The following is an 18,901-nucleotide window of genomic DNA, read 5'->3' as shown; positions in this document are numbered from 1 at the left end:
CCCTACTGGCACTCAGTGAAAAGATGTCTTTTCACCACATCGCCTGCCTGTCAGCACCCCCACAACACCCACGTTCTGCAGGAGCTGTCTGGGCCCAGTGCTAAGGAATTGATTTTTTTTTTCTTAGATTGGCTTATTCATTTTAACTGTGAGACTTTCTATTCAGTGTTAATTCCCTAGTCTTCTGCTTGCACTATGTCCAGTCAGTAACCCAACTTCCTGGGCATGTAATGAAAGTAGGGATAACTCTTCAGAAATCAATACATTGTTACCAATAGCATGCATGCATGCTCAGTCTCTCAGTCCTATCCGACTCTTTGCAATCCCATGCACTGTAGCCCACCAGGCTCCTCTGTCCATGGGACTCTGCAGGCAGGAATACTGGAGTGGGTTGCCATTTCCTCCTCTAGTTATCAATAACAAGAAATAAACAAAGCATCCAATTTAAACATGGGCAAAAGGCAAGGAATCTTTCTTCCCAAGAGGACATACTTATGGCCAACAGGTATGTGAAAATGTGCTCAAAAACTGTAATCATCAGGGCAATGCAAATCAGAACCACAATGGAGCCATCACCTCACACCTGTTAGGATGCTTATTATCAAAAGAACAACAGATAACAATGTCCTCGAGCATGTGGAGAAAAAAGTAATAGAACACGTGTACTGTTCATGGAAATGCAAACTGGTGCAGCCACTGTGGAAAACAGTGTGGAGGTTCCTTAAGAAATCAGAACTACCATAGGATCCAGCAATTCCATCTCTGAGTATAAAACCTAAAGGAAACGAAAACATCATCTCAAAGAGCTAACTGTACTCCAGTGCTCACTGCAGCATTATTCACAAGAGCCAAGGTACAGACACAATCTTAGTGTGGACAGGCAAACAGATAAAGGAAATGCTATATTTATGTGTATATATGGATATAGATAAAGATATACAGACATTCCATGCTGTCAGCCTTAAAAAAGGGGGAAAAAATCCTGCCCTCTGTAACACTATGGATGACCCAAGAGGGCATTATGCTAAGTGAAGTTAGCCACAGAAAGACAAGCGCTGCCAATATTACCTGGTATCACTTATATGTGGAATCTTAATTTTTAAAAAACAAAGTGGAAATCATAGAAACAGTAGAAGAATGGTTGCCAGGAGCTAGAGCGGTGAAGGAACTAGTGTTTCTGACAACAAGGCGGCAATAGCGACCCCATGGACTGTAGCCCACCAGGTTCCTCTGTCGTGGAATTCTCCAGGCAAGAATACTGGAGTGGGTTGCCATTTCCTTCTCCAGGGGATCTGCCGGACCCAGGGATTAAACCTGGGTCTCCTACACTGCAGGCAGATTACCGTCTGAACCACCGGGGATGAAGACAGTTGATAACACTATGTTGTATAACAGAAATCTGCTAATAGGTTAGAACTTCTCAACAACAAAACAACAACAACAACCAAAAAAAAAAAGGGGGGGGTAGATTTTTTTTAAATGAGTACACTGTTACAGACCAAGTTTGGTCAAATATGGTCTTGTAACCATTTCCTTAATTTACAAAGCAGAAAGAGAGAAGTCAAGCCCCCAGTAGGCTAGGCGAGCCTCAGAAGTGCACCGGGCCCGCGCCCCCGCCTCCAGGTCCCCAGGGGCTGCATCTCTCGCGCCCGCGCACCGCCCGCGCCACACGCCGCTCCGCCGGGCCTCACCGCGCGCCCCGCACTGCCTGCGCGGGGCCGTACCGATGCCCGAGCTCAGAGCCGCATTGCGCCGTCCCTTGAGTAGCTGGGTCCTGACGGAGCGCGGCGGTCCCCTGCGCTGGCCTTTAGGAGGTGGGAGGAGCGGCGCGCGGTGCGCACAGGAAATCTGATAGGTGAGGAGCCGGCAGGCGGGCGGGGACTCGGGGCGCTGCTGCTGGGGATGGCTGGGCCCCCCGAGTCCCCACCAGTGCCCCGCGCGGGGCTCCGGGAGGTGACTTGACCCCGACGCCCAGCGCCAGGGGAGGCGGCAGGCACCGTCTGCGCTGTTCCGCTTTGGTGGCCCCCCAGCGGAAGAGCATCTTTCGCGCAGCACCGGACATTCAGGGCGGTGGAGTTTGTTCAAATTCCCGTTGCTGTTGTTGTTGTTATTGTTTAGTCGCTCAGTCGTGTCCAACTCTTTGGGAGCCCAGGGACTGTAGCCCGCCAGGCTCCTCTGTCCATGGGATTTCCCAGGCAAGAATACTGAAGCGGGTTGCCATTTCCTTCTCCAGCAGAACCCCTCCACACACACACACACACACACATACCTTGAGGGGAGAGGGGAGCCTTGAGTTTCTCTCCCTGCCCACCATGGAAACGGTCCCGAAGTTAACTTCGAAAAAACCAAAACACCCTCTGTGCGGGAAGGCCCCGCGGTCCCGCGCTTCCCCAAACCCCAGATGCCTCAAGGAGGGCCTCCGCTCTTTCAGAAAAGAGATGCCATTTTCAGAGCCGTTTGGTGATGGGCAGATTCGAGGTCAGATAACAGAAGGACAAGTTACGGGGGCTGTTTAATCCTTAGGACCGCCGAGTGAAGTAGGCACTGTTCCCACTTAACAGATAAGGAAACTGAGGCGCTGGGAAGTTAGGAAGCGTGAAGGGGGTCAGATGGATGAGAAGGTGCCTGGGAGACCCCAGCTCTCTCTGACAGGGAAAATATAGACAGATAGATACTCATGTGGGCTTCCCAGGTGGCTCAGTGGTAAAGAGTCCACCTGCCAATGCAGGAGCTGCAGGTTCAATCCCTGGGTCAGGAAAATCCGCTGGAGAAGGGCATGGCAACCCACTCCAATATCATTGCCTGGAGAATCCCATGGAGAGAGGAGTCTGGCAGGCTACAGTCTATGGGGAGCGCGAAAGGGATCAGATGAATGAGAAGGTGCCTAGGGGACCCCGCTGTCTCTGGCAGAGAAAATATAGACAGACAGATATTCATGTACAAAAATATACATGTATGTTCCCTTGAGGCTCAGCTGGTAAAGAATCCACCTACAATGCAGGAGACGTGGGTTCGATCCCTGGGTTGGGAAGATTCTCTGGAGAAGGGAAAGGCTACCCACTCAGTATTCTGGCCTGGAGAATTCCATGGACTGTATAGTCCATGGGGTCGCAAAGAGTCGGACAAGACTGAGCTGCTTTCGCTTTTTTTGTTTGTTTGTTTTTTTTAAGAACGGGGGACTTGTCCATGATCATCCAATTCAGGGGTTGTCAACCCTGGCCTCACAGTAAAATTGCGTGGGAAAGTTTTCTAATTCCCAATGCTCAGGCCCTACAGCAGGCCAAATGAACTGACTGCTCTTCCTTAAGCTCGTATCTGCCATAACCCCGGAAGACTGTCAGGCCTTATTTCGCCACGGTTATCGTGATCGTTCTGGCGCAAAGATGAAGTGAGCTCTCGTGGGGGGAAGGGAGGAAGAAGACCCCCGAATACTTAGTGAGCTGCAGCGCCAAAGCCTAAGATGCGCAGAACCGCTGTTGCGGGCTTGCAGAGAAAGGAAGTGGCTCCCGGGATCCAGTGGGCGGAGCTGTGGGTGGCAGGCGGACCCCCGGGGAAGAGGCTGATCAGATGAGAGTCAGCACTAGTGTCAGGGTGATGCGATTACCCGCCTCCCCCGCGCTCCTGCACAGCCCTCGGTGGATACCGCATGTTCCCTGGGGTAACGAAACGGCCTCACAGCTGAGCGCTTTTCATCCCGCAAGACCAGGCGGACGCAGGCTCCACAGCGGTTAGGTGGGGCGGGCAGAGCGTAACGAGTGAGCGAGGTGAAGCCTGGTCTCCCCAGGGACCCCTCTCCTCCCTCTCTCTCTCTCTCTTTCTCGCTTCCTCAGCCAAGTCCCTCCCAATCTCGCGCTCCTTTTTCTGAACGTGGGTACCAAGTCACAGACACCTCAGCTCCGTGGGCTCAGGGCTTCGCTTCTGGTATCCCGAGGGACCGTGACATGGAGCAGATGTATTTTAATCTTGAGGGCGTGGGGAGGGGGTGTGCGGCGGAGCAAGGAAAGTCCAGGACCTAGAGAAAAGGGCCTGGGGACATGGAACCCGGGGTGGAGGCCAGTGTTCCCCTGAGATGAGAATGCTGAAAAAGCAGAGCGAAGGCTGAGACTGGAATTTGCCTCTCGGTGGCTCAGCACTACCACGTGGTGACTGTGGTCTGTGTACACAAATCGCGTAGCATTGGACACACCTGTCCGGAAAGGGGAAGCACCACCTTCTGGATGGATCCCAGTTCCCCCTGGCTGAGGCCCTGACGCTAGCTGGTGTTTGCTGAGCTCCAGGAGGGGCGAGGGGGGTGGGGGGAAGGTGGGGGATTCTGGCTGCTGTGCCTGTCACCCTGGGGTGGATTCCCCCTCCGCCCTTCCCCCACCCCGCCGTAAGTGCAGTGCACTACGCTCCACTTGAAGAAAGGGTTTCGCTGAAGCAGAGGCATCTCTGGCACTGTGTCCACCCCCCACCCCCGCCTCCACTCCTCTCTGCACCAGGGACGTGACTGCCAGTCCCACGCCATCCGGACCCAAACCAGAGCGCCCAACCCCGGCGCAGTGGACACTTTGGCTCAGAGAACTCTGCTGTGGGGACCATCCTGTGTGTTGTGGGGTATTTAGCAGGAAACCTGGCCTCTCCCCACTAGATGCCAGGCATTGCCAGGCATGCTGGTGTGTGTGCGAATACACACACACACACACACACACACACACACACACACCTGTCTCCAGACACTGGTTCGTGTCCCAAAGGAAGCAAAGTTGCCCCTAATTGCAAAGCACTGCTCTAATAGGAAGGTAGGGAACCCAGCACCCCACAGATCCTACAGAAGACGTTTATCAGTGATGGCCCCATGGAAAAGGGCCGTTTCTTAGACTGGAAGGCTTCACTACATGTAGAGTGGGGACTCTGGCCAAAGTCGACTTCCTGTGTCTCTTGATCAGGTCAAGGTCACTCCCACGGCAGGGTCTGGGCCCCTCCTCTTCCCTCTGTCTGGAATGTTCCTCCTCCAGATATCCCTGGGACTCTCCCGGGCTTTACTCAGATCCTACTTGGGTACCACCTACCAGACAGGCCTCCCCTGAACACCACTAGTGCCCACATGCTCCACCTTCATCACTCCCTATCACATGACTCTACCCTTCTGCCCCTTGGCACTGCCAAGACCATCTGCTCCCTTGTGTGTGCTTGTCTCCCCTTCCAGAACCTCAGGGACTTCAGGGCAGGCCAGCACATCCCCAGCACAAGTTCACCCTGGCACAGAGTGGATGCTTGAACCATACTTGCTGGATAGACAGGTGGGAGGAGGGACCAAGGGCAGAGAGTGCAGAGGGGCTGGAGTGATGGAGAAAACTCCCCTTATGCTGTTAGGTTGGGTCTCAGGTGTTGTGGGAGGCATGGAAAGATCCTTCCCTTCATTGGTGATCACAGGAGGTGGGTGTGTTGCCTACTTCTCATTTGTGTTAGAGAACAGCTGCCAGCAAGGAGTCCTGCACATCTAGTTCAAGAAGCTGGTGGAACCAGCATCCGTGGGATGGTCCCTGGGCCCTCATGCAAATTAGAGAGCTGATTAGAAGTTCTTTGAAGCTTGAAAAATGGTGCTCCCAGGGAATTCACTACCAATTAGAATGACTGAGCCAGTGAGGTTTTTCAGGCCATCAGCAGTTTCCTGAAGCCTTAAATAAGGTTCTCATGGACCAAGGTGAAGGGTTTGGGAACTGATATTCTGAGCTCAGAGAAAGTGGCTGAAATTAGCTCAGAGTTTGGTGTATGTTGGCTCCCCAGGTGGAACTAGTGGTAAAGAACCCACCTGCCAATACAAGAGATAGTGAGGAGATTCTGGCTAGAGCCAGGTTGGCCCATGTGGTCCTAAGAAGACAAAGCTATGGCCCTACAGATTGGAATAAGTGTGGCTGCTCATTCCTATAAATAGATAGGACCACACCTTCCCAAATAATAAAGAGCTTCACGCTCTGAGGGGCACCACAGAGACAATCTTTCAGCTAGAGAGGGTTAGAGTTAGCTAGGTCAGGTTAGGGAGGAGGGCTGAGTTTGGATGACCCCAGCCACCTCAGAAAAAATAGAGTGCTTCAGCCCTCAGGGCATGGCCAGAGTGTATATAAACCTGCATCAGTATATTCTGTATTTTGTACTTTCATGTAAGTATTTTATTGAGGGGATTATTCCAGAACAATGAAGTTTTATGACACATAAGAAACCCAAGAACTCTTAAAAAATGACCCCTTGGACTTTCAGCTGTTGAGAGTCAGCTCTAACTTCTCTGCATAGTACACATTATTATGCTGTATACTGGGCTACCATGGTGGCTTAGACGGTGAAGAATCTGCCTGCAATGCAAGAGACTGGGGTTCGATCCCTGGGTCGGGAAGATCCCCTGGAGAAGGGAATGGCTACCCACCCCAGTATTCTTGCCTGGAGAATCCCCATGGACAGAGGAACCTGGTGGGTAATAGTCCATAGGGTTGCAAAGAGTCAGGCAGGACAGAACAATTAACACTTACTTTCATGCTGTATGCTAACTTCTGACCATACTGACTTCTCAACATAGCGCACATCATTCACACAGGGACATGCTCCCCTGGACATCTCCAGTGAATGCTGGAACATCTAAACCTAACCAGGAGGGAAGCGGTCCTAAGATGGCGGAGGAATAGGACGGGGAGACCACTTTCTCCCCCACAAATTCAACGAAAGAACATTTGAACACTGAGCAAATTCCACAAAACAACTTCTGAATGCTGGCAGAGGACATCAGGCACCCAGAAAGGCAGCCCATTGTCTTCAAAAGGAGGTAGGACAAAATATAAAAGATAAAAAGGGAGGAAAAGAGGTAGGGACAGAGATCCATCCTGGGAAGGGAGTCTTAAAAAAGAGAGAAGTTTCCAAACACCAGGAAACACTCTCACCTGCGAGTCTGTGGTGAGCCTTGGAACCTCAGAGGGCAACATAACCGGGAGGAAAAATAAATAAATAATTAAAACCCACAGATTATGTGCCTAAAGGCAACTCCCAGCAGAGAAGCAATGGAGACGCTTGCATCCGCCACTAGCAAGCAGGGGTTGGACAGGGAGGGGTGGGCTGCATTGCTTAGGGTAAAGGTCTGAATGCCACGAGGGCAATCTGAGTGAACTAGCTTGAGATAGCAACTCAGACTGTGGGATAGCTATCCTGCCAAAAGCCCTAACCCATGGCATCTTGTCCCATCACTTCATGGGAAAAAAATGGGAAAACAGTGGAAACAGTGTCAGACTTTATTTTTAGGGGGCTCCAAAATCACTGCAGATGGTGACTGCAGCCATGAAATTAAAAGACGCTTACTCCTTGGAAGAAAAGTTATGACCAACCTAGATAGCATATTCAAAAGCAGAGACATTACTTTGCCAACAAAGGGCCAGTTAGTCAAGGCTATGGTTTCTCCAGTAGTCATGTATGGATATGAGAGTTGGACTGTGAAGAAAGCTGAGTGCTGAAGAATTGATACTTTTGAACTGTGGTGTTGGAGAAGACTCTTGAGAGTCCCTTGGACTGCAAGGAGATCCAACCAGTCCATTCTGAAGGAGATCAGCCCTGGGATTTCTTTGGAAGGACTGATGCTAAAGCTGAAACTCCAGTACTTTGCCCACCTCATGCGAAGAGTTGACTCATTGGAAAAGACTCTGATGCTGGGAGGGATTGGGGGCAGGAGGAGAAGGGGACTACAGAGGATGAGATGGCTGGATGGCCTCACTGACTCGATGGACGTGAGTCTGAGTGAACTCTGGGAGTTTGTGATGGACAGGGAGGCCTGGCATGCTGCGATTCATGGGATCGCAAAGAGTCGGACACGACTGAGCGACTGAACTGAACTGAACTGAAGACACTGCCAGGCCCGCTCACAGAACAAAGGACTGAGCAGAGCTAGCCAGCTACAGACTGGCCCATCCCCCACCAGAGACAGGCAGGTGAGGGTAGCCAGAGCTGGAAGGGGCAATCGCAGCCCCAGAGAGGCATGATCTACCAAACTGCAAGCAGGCTTCATTGCTAACCAAGACTCCTTGGGATTCTGAACCGTCAACATCTGCCAGGAGGGTTGCAGCCAGAGATCAGCTCCCCAGGAGAGACAAACAGCACACCTGAGAAGGCGCTCTGGTTATACACCCAGAAAACCGGGCAGCAGGGACGGGGGAGGCAATAAGTCGCAGTGACCACGCTCGCCAAGCACCTTGTCACCTGAGCTGCTCGGACCTGGGAAGGGCACAAAACTCAGGCCCAACTGAGTCTGTGCCTTTGTGGAGTACCCTAGTACCTGAACCTGAGTGGCTTAGACCTGGGAAGTGCATACAACCCAGGGCCAGCCTCAGACAGTTCCCGCCAGAGCAACCTAGAGCCTGAGCAGTGCTGACTGGGAAAGCACACACGCCGTGAGCAGGGGCAAACCCAGTGTCGCCGAGACACTGGGAGCACTCCCCACACATGCCAGTAATATTTGTTTGCAGTGTTCCTCCATCCCCATAGCATGACTGAACAAGTGAGCCTAAAAAAGTGACCACCACCACCCCCTTGTGCCAGGGCGGAAATTAGACACTGAAGAGGCCAGCAAACAGAAGAAGCTAAAATAAACAGAGGGAACCGCTTTGGAAGTGACAGGTGCAAAGGATTAAAACCCTGCAGTTAGCACTGACTACATAGGAAGGGGCCTATAGATCTCGAGAAGTGTAAGCCAGATCAAGGAACTATCTGAAAATGAACTGACCCCACACTGTCCACAAAAACTCCAGAGAAAGTCCTAGATATATTTTTTCTATTATCATTTTTTTAATTAAAAAATTTTTTTTATTTTTAAGTCCTCTATTACTCCTTTAATTTTTATTCTTATAACCTACCATTACTTTGAAAAAAAAAAAAGGCCCAATTTTTAAAGCAAACTTCATATATATATATATGTATATATATATTTTTTTATAATTTTTGTGACTTTATTTTTTCCTTTAATACTGTATTTTTGAGAATCTAACCTCTATGCTAGATTTGTAATCTTTGCTTTTTGGTATTTTTTATCAATTTTGTACCTTTAAGAACCCAGTCTTCAGTACCCATTTTTACTTGGGAGCGAGATCACTGGCTTGACTGCTCTCTCCCCCTTTGGAGTCTCCTTTTTCTCCACCAGGTCACCTCTATCTCCTCCCTCCCCTTTCTCTTCTCTACCCAACTCTGTGAATCTCTTTGTGTGTTCCAGGTTGTGGAGAAAACCTAGGGAACTGATTACTGGCTGGATCTCTCTCTCTCCTTTTGATTCCCCCTTTTATCCTCCTGGCCACCTCTGGTTCCTTCCTCCCTCTTTTCCTCTCTGTGTAACTCCGTGAACATCTCTGAGGGATCCAGATGGTGGAGAGCACACAGGGAAGTGATTACTGGCTAGATTGCTCTCTCCCCTTTGATTCCCCCTCTTCTCCTCCTGGTCACCTCTATCTCCCTCCTCCCTCTTCTCTTCTCCATGTAACTCTGTGTATCTCTCTGGGTGTCCCTCACTGTGGAGAAACTTTTCATCATTAACCTAGATGTTTTATCATCGGTGCTGTATAGATGGAGAAGTCTTGAGGCTACTGTAAGAATAAGACTGAAAACCAGAAGCAGGAGGCTTAAGTCCAAATCCTGACGACACCAGAGAATTCCTAACTCCAGGGAACATTAATCGATAGGAGCTCATCAAATGCCTCCATACCTACACTGAAACCAAGCACAACCCAAAGGCCAAAAAGTTCCAGAGCAAGACATACCATGCAAATTCTTCAATAACACAGGAACATAGCCCTGAGCTTCAATATACAGGCTACCCAAAGTCACACCAAACCCACTGACATTTCAAATCTCATTACTGGACACTTCATTGCACTCCAGACAGAAGAAATACAGCTCCCCCACCAGAACACTGACACAAGCTTCCCTGACCAGGAAACCTCGACAAGCCATACGTCCAACCCCACCCACAGCAAGGAACCTCCACAATAAAAAGGAACTACAAACTGCCAGAATACGGAAAGGCCACACCAAACACAGCAATATAAACAAGATGAAAAGGCAGAGAAATACCCAGCCGGTAAAAAAATAGGATAAATGACCACCAAACCAAATAAAAGAGGAAGAGATAGGGAATCTACCTGATAAAGAATTCCAAATAATGATAGTGAAAATGATCCAAAATCTTGAAAACAAAATGGAGTTACAGATAAATAGCCTGGAAACAAGATCGGGAAGATGCAAGAAAGGTTTAACTAGGACCTAGAAGAAATAAAAAAGAGTCAATATATAACGAATAATGCAATAAATGAGATCAAAAACACTCTGGAGGGAACCAACAGTAGAATAACGGAGGCAGAAGATAGGATTAGTGAGGTAGAAGATAGAATGGTAGAAATAAATGAAACAGAGAGGAAAAAGAAAAAAGAATTAAAAGAAATGAGGACAACCTCAGAGACCTCTGGGACAATGTTAAATGCCCCAACATTCAAATCATAGGAGTCCCAGAAGAAGAAGACAAAAAGGAAGGCCATGAGAAAATACTTGAGATAATAGTTGAAAACTTCCCTAAAATGGGGAAGGAAATAGTCAGCCAAGTCCAAAAAACCTAGAGTGTCCCAAACAGGATAAACCAAAGGCAAAACACCCCAAGACACATATTAATCAAATTAACAAAGGTCAAACACAAAGAACAAATATTAAAAGCCACAAGGGAAACACAACAAATAACACACAAGGGGATTCCCATAAGGATAACAGCTGATCTTTCAATAGAAACTCTTCAGGCCAGAAGGGAATGGTAAGACATACTTAAAGTGATGAAAGAAAATAACCTAAGCCCAGATTACTGTACCCAGCAAGGATCTTATTCAAATCAAAAGCTTTACAAATAAGCAAAAGCTGAGAGAATTCAGCACCACCAAACCAGCTCTCCAACAAATGCTAAAGGATCTTCTCTAGACAGGAAACACAGAAAGGGTGTATAAACTTGAACCCAAAACAATAAAGTAAATGGCAACAGGATCATACTTATCAATAATTACCTTAAATGTAAATGGATTGAATGCCTCAACCAAAAGACAAAGACTTGCTGAATGGATACAAAAACAAGACCCCTATATATGTTGTCTACAAGAGACCCACTTTGAAACAAGGGACACATACAGACTGAAAGTGAAGGGCTGGAAAAAGATATTCCGTGCAAACAGAAGCCAAAAGAAAGCAGGAATAGCAATACTCATATCAGATAAAATAGACTTTAAAACAAAGGCCATAAAAAGAGTCAAAGAAGGACACTACATAATGATCAAAGGATCAATCCAAGAAGAAGATATAACAATTATAAATATATATGCACCCAACATAGGAGCACCGCAATATGTAAGACAAATGCTAACAAGTATGAAAGGGGAAAATAATAATAACACAATAATAGTGGGAGACTTTACTACCCCATTCACACCTCTGGATAGATCAACTAAACAGAAAATTAACAAGGAAACACAAACTTTAAATGATACAATAGACCAGTTAGACCTAACTGATATCTATAGGACATTTCACCCAAAACAATGAATTTCACCTTTTTCTCAAGTGCACATGGAACCTTCTTCAGGATAGATCAGATCCTGGGCCATATATCTAGCCTTGTAAATTCAAAAAAATTGAAATCATTCCAAGCATCTCTTCTGACCACAATGCAGTAAGATTAAATCTCAATCCAGGTGGCTGCGATGACCGGCGCACTAAGTGCGGCCGAGAGGAGCTACCCCATGTCTGAGGTCAGGGGCAGAAGCCGGGAGGACCCCATGCCCGAAGGGCAGAGGCCAAGAGGAGTTACCCCATGTCCGAGGTCAGGGGGGGCAGCCGAGAGGAGCAACCCCACGTCCAAGGAGCTGTGGCTGCGGGGGCGCAGGAGGGCCTAGAGGAGCTAGCCCACGTTGAAGGTCAGAAAGGGAGGCGGTGAGGAGATACCCCTCGTCCAAGGTAAGGAGCAGGGGCTGCGATTTGCGGGAGTAGCCGTGACGAGATATCCTATGCCCAAGGTAAGAGAAACCCAAGTAAGATGATGGGTGTTGCAAGAGGGCATCAGAGGGCAGACACACTGAAACCATACTCACAGAAAACTAGTCAAACTAATCACACTAGGACCACAGCCTTGTCTAACCCAATGAAACTAAGCCATGCCCGTGGGACAACCCAAGATGGGCGGGTCATGGTGGAGAGATCTGACAGAATGTGGTCCACTGGAGAAGGGAATGGCAAACCACTTCAGTATTCTTGCCTTGAGAACCCCATGAACAATAAGAAAAGGCAAAATGATAGGATACTGAAGGAGAAACTCCCCAGGTCAGTAGGTGCCCAATATGCTACTGGAGATCAGTGGAGAAATAACTCCCGAAAGAATGAAGGGATGGAGCCAAAGCAAAAAGAATACCCAGCTGTGGATGTGACTGGTGGTAGAAGCAAGGTCCGATGCCGTAAGGAGCAATATTGCATAGGAACCTGGAATGTCAGGTCCATGAATCAAGGTAAATTGGAAGTGGTCAAACAAGAGATGGCAACAGTGAATGTCGACATTCTAGGAATCAGCAAACTAAAATAGACTGGAATGAGTGAATTTAACTCAAATGACCATTATATCTACTACTGCAGGCAGGAATCCCTCAGAAGAAATGGAGTAGCAATCATGGTCAACAAAAGAGTCCGAAATGCAGTACTTGGATGCAATCTCAAAAACGACAGAATGATCTCTTTTCGTTTCCAAGGCAAACCATTCAATACCACAGTAATCCAAGTCTATGCCCCAACCAGTAACACTGAAGAAGCTGAAGTTGAACGGTTCTATGAAGACCTACAAGACCTTTTAGAACTAACACCCAAAATAAGATGTTCTTTTCATTATAGGGGACTGGAATGCAAAAGTAGGAAGTCAAGGAACACCTGGAGTGACAGGCAAATTTGGCCTTGGAATACGGAATGAAGCAGGGCAAAGACTAATAGAGTTTTGCAAGAAAATGCACTGATCATAACAAACACCCTCTTCCAACAACAAAAGAGAAGACTCTACACATGGACGTCACCAGATGGTCAACACTGAAATCAGATTGATTATATTCTTTGCAGCCAAAGATGGAGAAGCTCTATACAGTCAGCAAAAACAAGACTGGGAGCTGACTGTGGCTCAGATCATGAACTCCTTATTGCCAAATTCAGACTTAAATTGAAGAAAGTAGGGAAAACCACTAGACCATTCAGGTATGACCTAAATCAAATCCCTTATGATTATATAGTGGAAGTGAGAAATAGATTTACAGGCCTAGATCTGATAGATAGAGTGCCTGATGAACTATGGACAGATGTTCGTGATACTGTACAGGAGACAGGGATCAAGACCATCCCCGTGGAAAAGAAATGCAAAAAAGCAAAATGACTGTCTGGGTAGGCCTTACAAATAGCTGTGAAAAGAAGAGAAGTGAAAAGCAAAGGAGAAAAGGAAAGATATAAGCATCTGAATGCAGAGTTCCAAAGAATAGCAAGAAGAGATAAGAAAGCCTTCTTCAGCAATCAGTGCAAAGAAATAGAGGAAAACAACAGAATGGAAAAACTAGACATCTCTTTAAGAAAATTAGAGATACCAAGGGAACATTTCATGCAAAGATGGGCTTGATAAAGAACAGAAATGGTATGGACCTAACAGAAGCAGAAGATATTAAGAACAGGTGGCAAGAATACACAGAAGAACTGTACAAAAAAGATCTTCATGACCCATATAATCACGATGGTGTAACCACTGACCTAGAGCCAGACATCCTAGAATGTGAAGTCAAGTGGGCCTTAGAAAGCATCACTACGAAAAAGCTAGTGGAGGTGATGGAATTCCAGTTGAGCTCTTTCAAATCCTGAAAGATGATGCCGTGAAAGTGCTGCACTCAATATGCCAGCAAATTTGGAAAACTCAGCAGTGGCCACAGGACTGGAAAAGGTTAGTTTTCATTCCAATCCCAAAGAAAGGCAATGCCAAACAATGCTCAAACTACCACACAATTGCACTCATCTCACACGCTGGTAAAGTAATGCTCAAAATTCTCCAAGCCAGGCTTCAGCAATATGTGAACCGTGAACTTCCAGATGTTCAAGATGGTTTTAGAAAAGGCGGAGGAACCAGAGATCAAATTGCCAACATCCGCTGGATCATGGAAAAAGCAAGAGAGTTCCAGAAAAACATCTACTTCTGCTTTATTGACTATGCCAAAGCCTTTGACTGTGTGGATCACAATAAACTGTGGAAAATTCTGAAAGAGATGGAAATACCAGACCACCTGATCTGCCTCTTGAGAAATCTACATGCAGGTGAGGAAGCAACAGTTAGAACTGGACACGAAACAACAGACTGGTTCCAAATAGGAAAAGGAGTACATCAAGGCTGTATATTGTCACCCTGTTTATTTAACTTCTATGCAGAGTACATCATAAGAAACGCTGGGCAGGAAGAAACAAGCTGGAATCAAGATTGCCAGGAGAAATATCAATAACCTCAGCTATGCAGATGACACCACCCTTATGGCAGAAAGTGAAGAGGAACTCAAAAGCCTCTTGATGAAAGTGAAAGTGGAGAGTGAAAAAGTCAGATTAAAGTTCAACATTCAGAAAACGAAGATCACGGCACCTGGTCCCATCACTTCATGGCAAATAGATGGAGAAACAGTGGAAACACTGTCAGACTTTATTTTTCTGGGCTCCAAAATCACTGCAGATGGTGACTGCAGCCATGAAATTAAAAGACGCTTACTCCTTGGAAGGAAAGTTCTGACCAACCTAGATAGCATATTCAAAAGCAGAGACATTACTTTGCCAACAAAGGTTCGTCTAGTCAAGGCTATGTTTTTTCCTGTGGTCATGTATGGATGTGAGAGTTGGACTGTGAAGAAGGCTGAGTGCCAAAGAATTGATGCTTTTGAACTGTGGTGTTGGAGAAGACTCTTAAGAGTCCCTTGGACTGCAAGGAGATCCAACCAGTCCATTCTGAAGGAGATCAGCCCTGGGTGTTCTTTGTAAGGACTGATGCTAAAGCTGAAACTCAAGTACTTTGGCCACCTCATGCAAAGAGTTGACTCATTGGAAAAGACCCTGATGCTGGGAGGGATTGAGGGCAGGAGGAGAAGGGGATGACAGAGGATGAGATGGCTGGATGGCGTCACTGACTTGATGGACATGAGTCTGAGTGAACTCTGGGAGTTGGTGATGGACAGGGAGGCTTGGCATGCTGTGATACATGGGGTCGCAAATAGTCGGACACGACTGAGCGACTGAACTGAACAGGAGAAAAACTACTAAGAATTCCAACATATGGAGGCTGAACAACACGCTGCTGAATAATCAACAAATCACAGAAGAAATCAAAACGAAATCAAATATGCATAGAAACGAATGAAAATGAGGACACAACAACCCAAAACCTATGGGACACTGTAAAAGCAGTGCTAAGGGGAAGGTTCATTGCAATACAGGCTTACCTCAAGAAACAAGAAAAAAAAATCTGATAAATAAGCTAACTCTACGCCTAAAGCAACTAGAAAAGGAAGAAGTGAAGAACCCCAGGGTTAGTAGAAGGAAAGAAATCTTAAAAATCAGGGCAGAAATAAATGCAAAAGGAACAAAAGAGACCATAGCAAAAATCAACAAAGCTAAAAGCTTGAGAAGATAAATAAAATTGACAAACCATTAGCCAGACTCATCAAGAAACAAAGGGAGAAAAATCAAATCAACAAAATTAGAAATGAAAATGGAGAAATCACAACAGACAACACAGAAATACAAAGGATCATAAGAGACTACTATCAGCAACTATTTGCCAATAAAATGGACAACTTGGAAGAAATGGACAAATTCTTAGAAAAGTACAACTTTCCAAAACTGAACCAGGAAGAAATGGAAAATCTTAACAGATCCATCACAAGCATGGAAATTGGAACTGTAATCAGAAATCTTCCAGCAAACAAAAGCCCAGAACCAGACGGCTTCACAGCTGAATTCTACCAAAAATTTAGAGAAGAGCTAACACCCATCCTACTCAAACTCTTCCAGAAAATTGCAGAGGAAAGTAAACTTCCAAACTCATTCTATGAGGCCACCATCACCATAATACCAAAACCTGACAAAGTTGCCACAAAAAGAGAAAACTACAGGCCAATATCACTGATGAACATAGATGCAAAAATCCTTAACAAAATTCTAGCAATCAGAATCCAACAACATATTTAAAAAATCATACATCATGACCAGGTGGGCTTTATCCCAGGGATGCAAGAATTCTTCAGTATCCACAGATCAATCAGTGTAATACACCCCATTAACAAATTGAAAGATAAAAACCATATGATTATCTCAATAGATGCAGAGAAAGCCTTTGACAAAATTCAACATCCATTTATGATAAAAACCCTCCAGAAAGCAGGAATAGAAGGAACATATCGCAACATAATAAAAGCTATATATGACAAACCCACAGCAAACATTATCCTCAATGGTGAAAAATTGAAAGCATTTCCCCTAAAGTCAGGAACAAGACAAGGGTGCTCACTCTCACCACTACTATTCAACATAATTTTGGAAGTTTTGGCCACAGCGATCAGAGCAGAAGAAGAAATAAAAGGAATCCAGATTGGAAAAGAAGTAAAACTCTCACTATTTGCAGATGACATGATCCTCTACATAGAAAACCCTAAAGACTCCACCAGAAAATTACAAGAGCTAATTAATGTATATAGTAAAGTTGCAGGATATAAAATCAACACACATAAATCCCTTGCATTCCTATACACTAACAATGAGAAAACAGAAAGAGAAATTACGGAAACAATTATATTCACCATTGCAACGAAAAAAACAAAATACTTTGAATATATCTGCTTAAAGAAACAAAACACCTATATATAGAAAACTATAAAACACTGGTGAAAAATCAAAGAGGACACAAAGAGATGGAGAAATATACCATGTTCATGGATCGGAAGACTGAATATAGTGAAAATGAATATATTACCCAAAGCAATCTATAGATTAAATGCAATGTCTACAAGCTATCAACAGTATTTTTCACAGAACTAGAACAAATAATTTCACAATCTGTATGGAAATACAAAAAACCTCGAATAGCCAAAGCAATCTTGAGAAAGAAGAATGGAACTGGAGGAATCAACCTACCTGACTTAAGGCTCTACTACAAAGTCACAGTCATCAAGACACTATGGTACTGGCACAAAGACAGAAATATAGATCAATGGAACAAAATAGAAAGCCCAGAGATAAATCCACGCACATATGGACACCTTATCTTTGACAAAGGAGGCAAGACTATACAATGGAGAAAAGACAATCTTTTTAACAAGTGGTGCTGGGAAAACTGATCAACAACTTGTAAAAAAATGAAACTAGAACACTTTCTAACACCATACACAAAAATAAACTCAAAATGGATTAAAGATCTAAACATAAGGCCAGAAACTATAAAACTCCTAGAGGAAAACATAGGCAAAACACTCTCCGACATAAACCGCAGCAGGATCCTCTATGACCCACCTTCCAAAATATTGAAAATAAAAGCAAAAATAAACAAATGGGACCTAATTAAAATTAAAAGCTTTTGCACAACAAAAGAAACGGTAAGGAAGGTGAAAAGTCAACCTTCAGAATGGGAGAAAATAATAACAAATGAAGCAACTGACAAAGAATTAATCTAAAAAATATACAAGCAACTCCTGCAGCTCAATTCCAGAAAAACAAACGACCCAATCAAAAAATGGGCCAAAGAACTAAATAGACATTTCTCCAAAGAAGCCATACAGATGGCTAACAAACACATGAAAAGATGCTCAACATCACTCATTATCAGAGAAATGCAAATCAAAACCACAATGAGGTACCATTTCATGCCAGTCGGAACGGCTGCGATCCAAAAGTCTACAAGCAATAAATGCTGGAGAGGGTGTGGAGAAAAGGGAAACCTCTTACACTCTTGGTGGGAATGCAAACTAGTACAGCCACTATGGAGAACAGTGTGGAGATTCCTTACAAAACTGGAAATAGAACTAACTTATGACCCAGCAATTCCACTGCTGGGCATACACACAGAGGAAACCTGAATTTGAAAGAGACACGTATACCCCAATGTTCATTGCAGCACTGTTTATAATAGCCAGGACATGGAAGCAACCTAGATGTCCATCAGCAGACGAATGGATAAGAAAGCTGCGCCACGTATACACAATGGAGTATTACTCGGCCATTAAAAAGAATACATTTGAATCAGTTCTAATGAGGTGATGAAACTGGAGCCTATTATACAGAGTAAAGTGAGCCAGAAAGAAAAACAGCAATACAATATACTAATGCATATATAGGGAATTTAGAAAGATGGTATTGATAGCCCTGTATGCAAGACAGCAAAAGAGACACAGATGTATAGAACAGTCTTTTGGACTCTGTGGGAGAGGGTGAGGGTGGGATGGTTTGGGAGAATGGCATTGAAACGTGTATATTATCATACGTGAAATGGATCGCCAGTCCAAGTTCGATGCATGACACAGGGTGCTTGGGGCTGGTGCACTGGTATGACCCAGAGGGATGGGATGGGGAGGGATGTGGGAGGGGGGTTCAGGATGGGAAGCACGTGTACACCCATGGCAGATTCATGTCAATGTATGGCAAAACCAATACAATATTGTATAGTAATTAGCCTCCAAAAAAATAAATAAATAAAGTGAAAAAATTAATAAATAAACCTAACCAAATTCTGAAGTCTACAAACAGGTGTTTGCCTTGCATCCCTTGACATCTCCAGTGAATGCTGGAACATCTAAACATAACCAGATTCTGAAGTCTACAAACAGATGTTTGC

The 18,901-nt window shown here is 45.4% G+C and overlaps 1 protein-coding gene across 2 annotated transcripts in view; it reads right to left on the bottom strand.

Moving 5' to 3' along the window:
• The window catches only part of B3GALT5 (beta-1,3-galactosyltransferase 5), a 52,871-nt gene extending 50,642 nt beyond the window's left edge, over window positions 1-2,229 (bottom strand). Inside the window, exon 1 of one of the 2 annotated variants that reach the window (XM_061421948.1) lies at window positions 1,692-2,229. The gene's annotated coding sequence lies outside the window, so the exon portion shown is untranslated. The remainder of the gene's footprint in view (window positions 1-1,691) is intronic. The other variant, XM_061421955.1, reaches the window with a different exon arrangement.
• Between the last annotated feature and the right edge of the window lie 16,672 nt (window positions 2,230-18,901).

This window comes from Bos javanicus, chromosome 1, assembly GCF_032452875.1.
Source record: "Bos javanicus breed banteng chromosome 1, ARS-OSU_banteng_1.0, whole genome shotgun sequence".
Classification (NCBI taxonomy): Eukaryota; Metazoa; Chordata; class Mammalia; order Artiodactyla; family Bovidae; genus Bos; species Bos javanicus.
The sequence above is the reverse complement of the archived record's forward strand: the minus strand, read 5'-3'. Positions and strand labels throughout refer to the sequence as shown.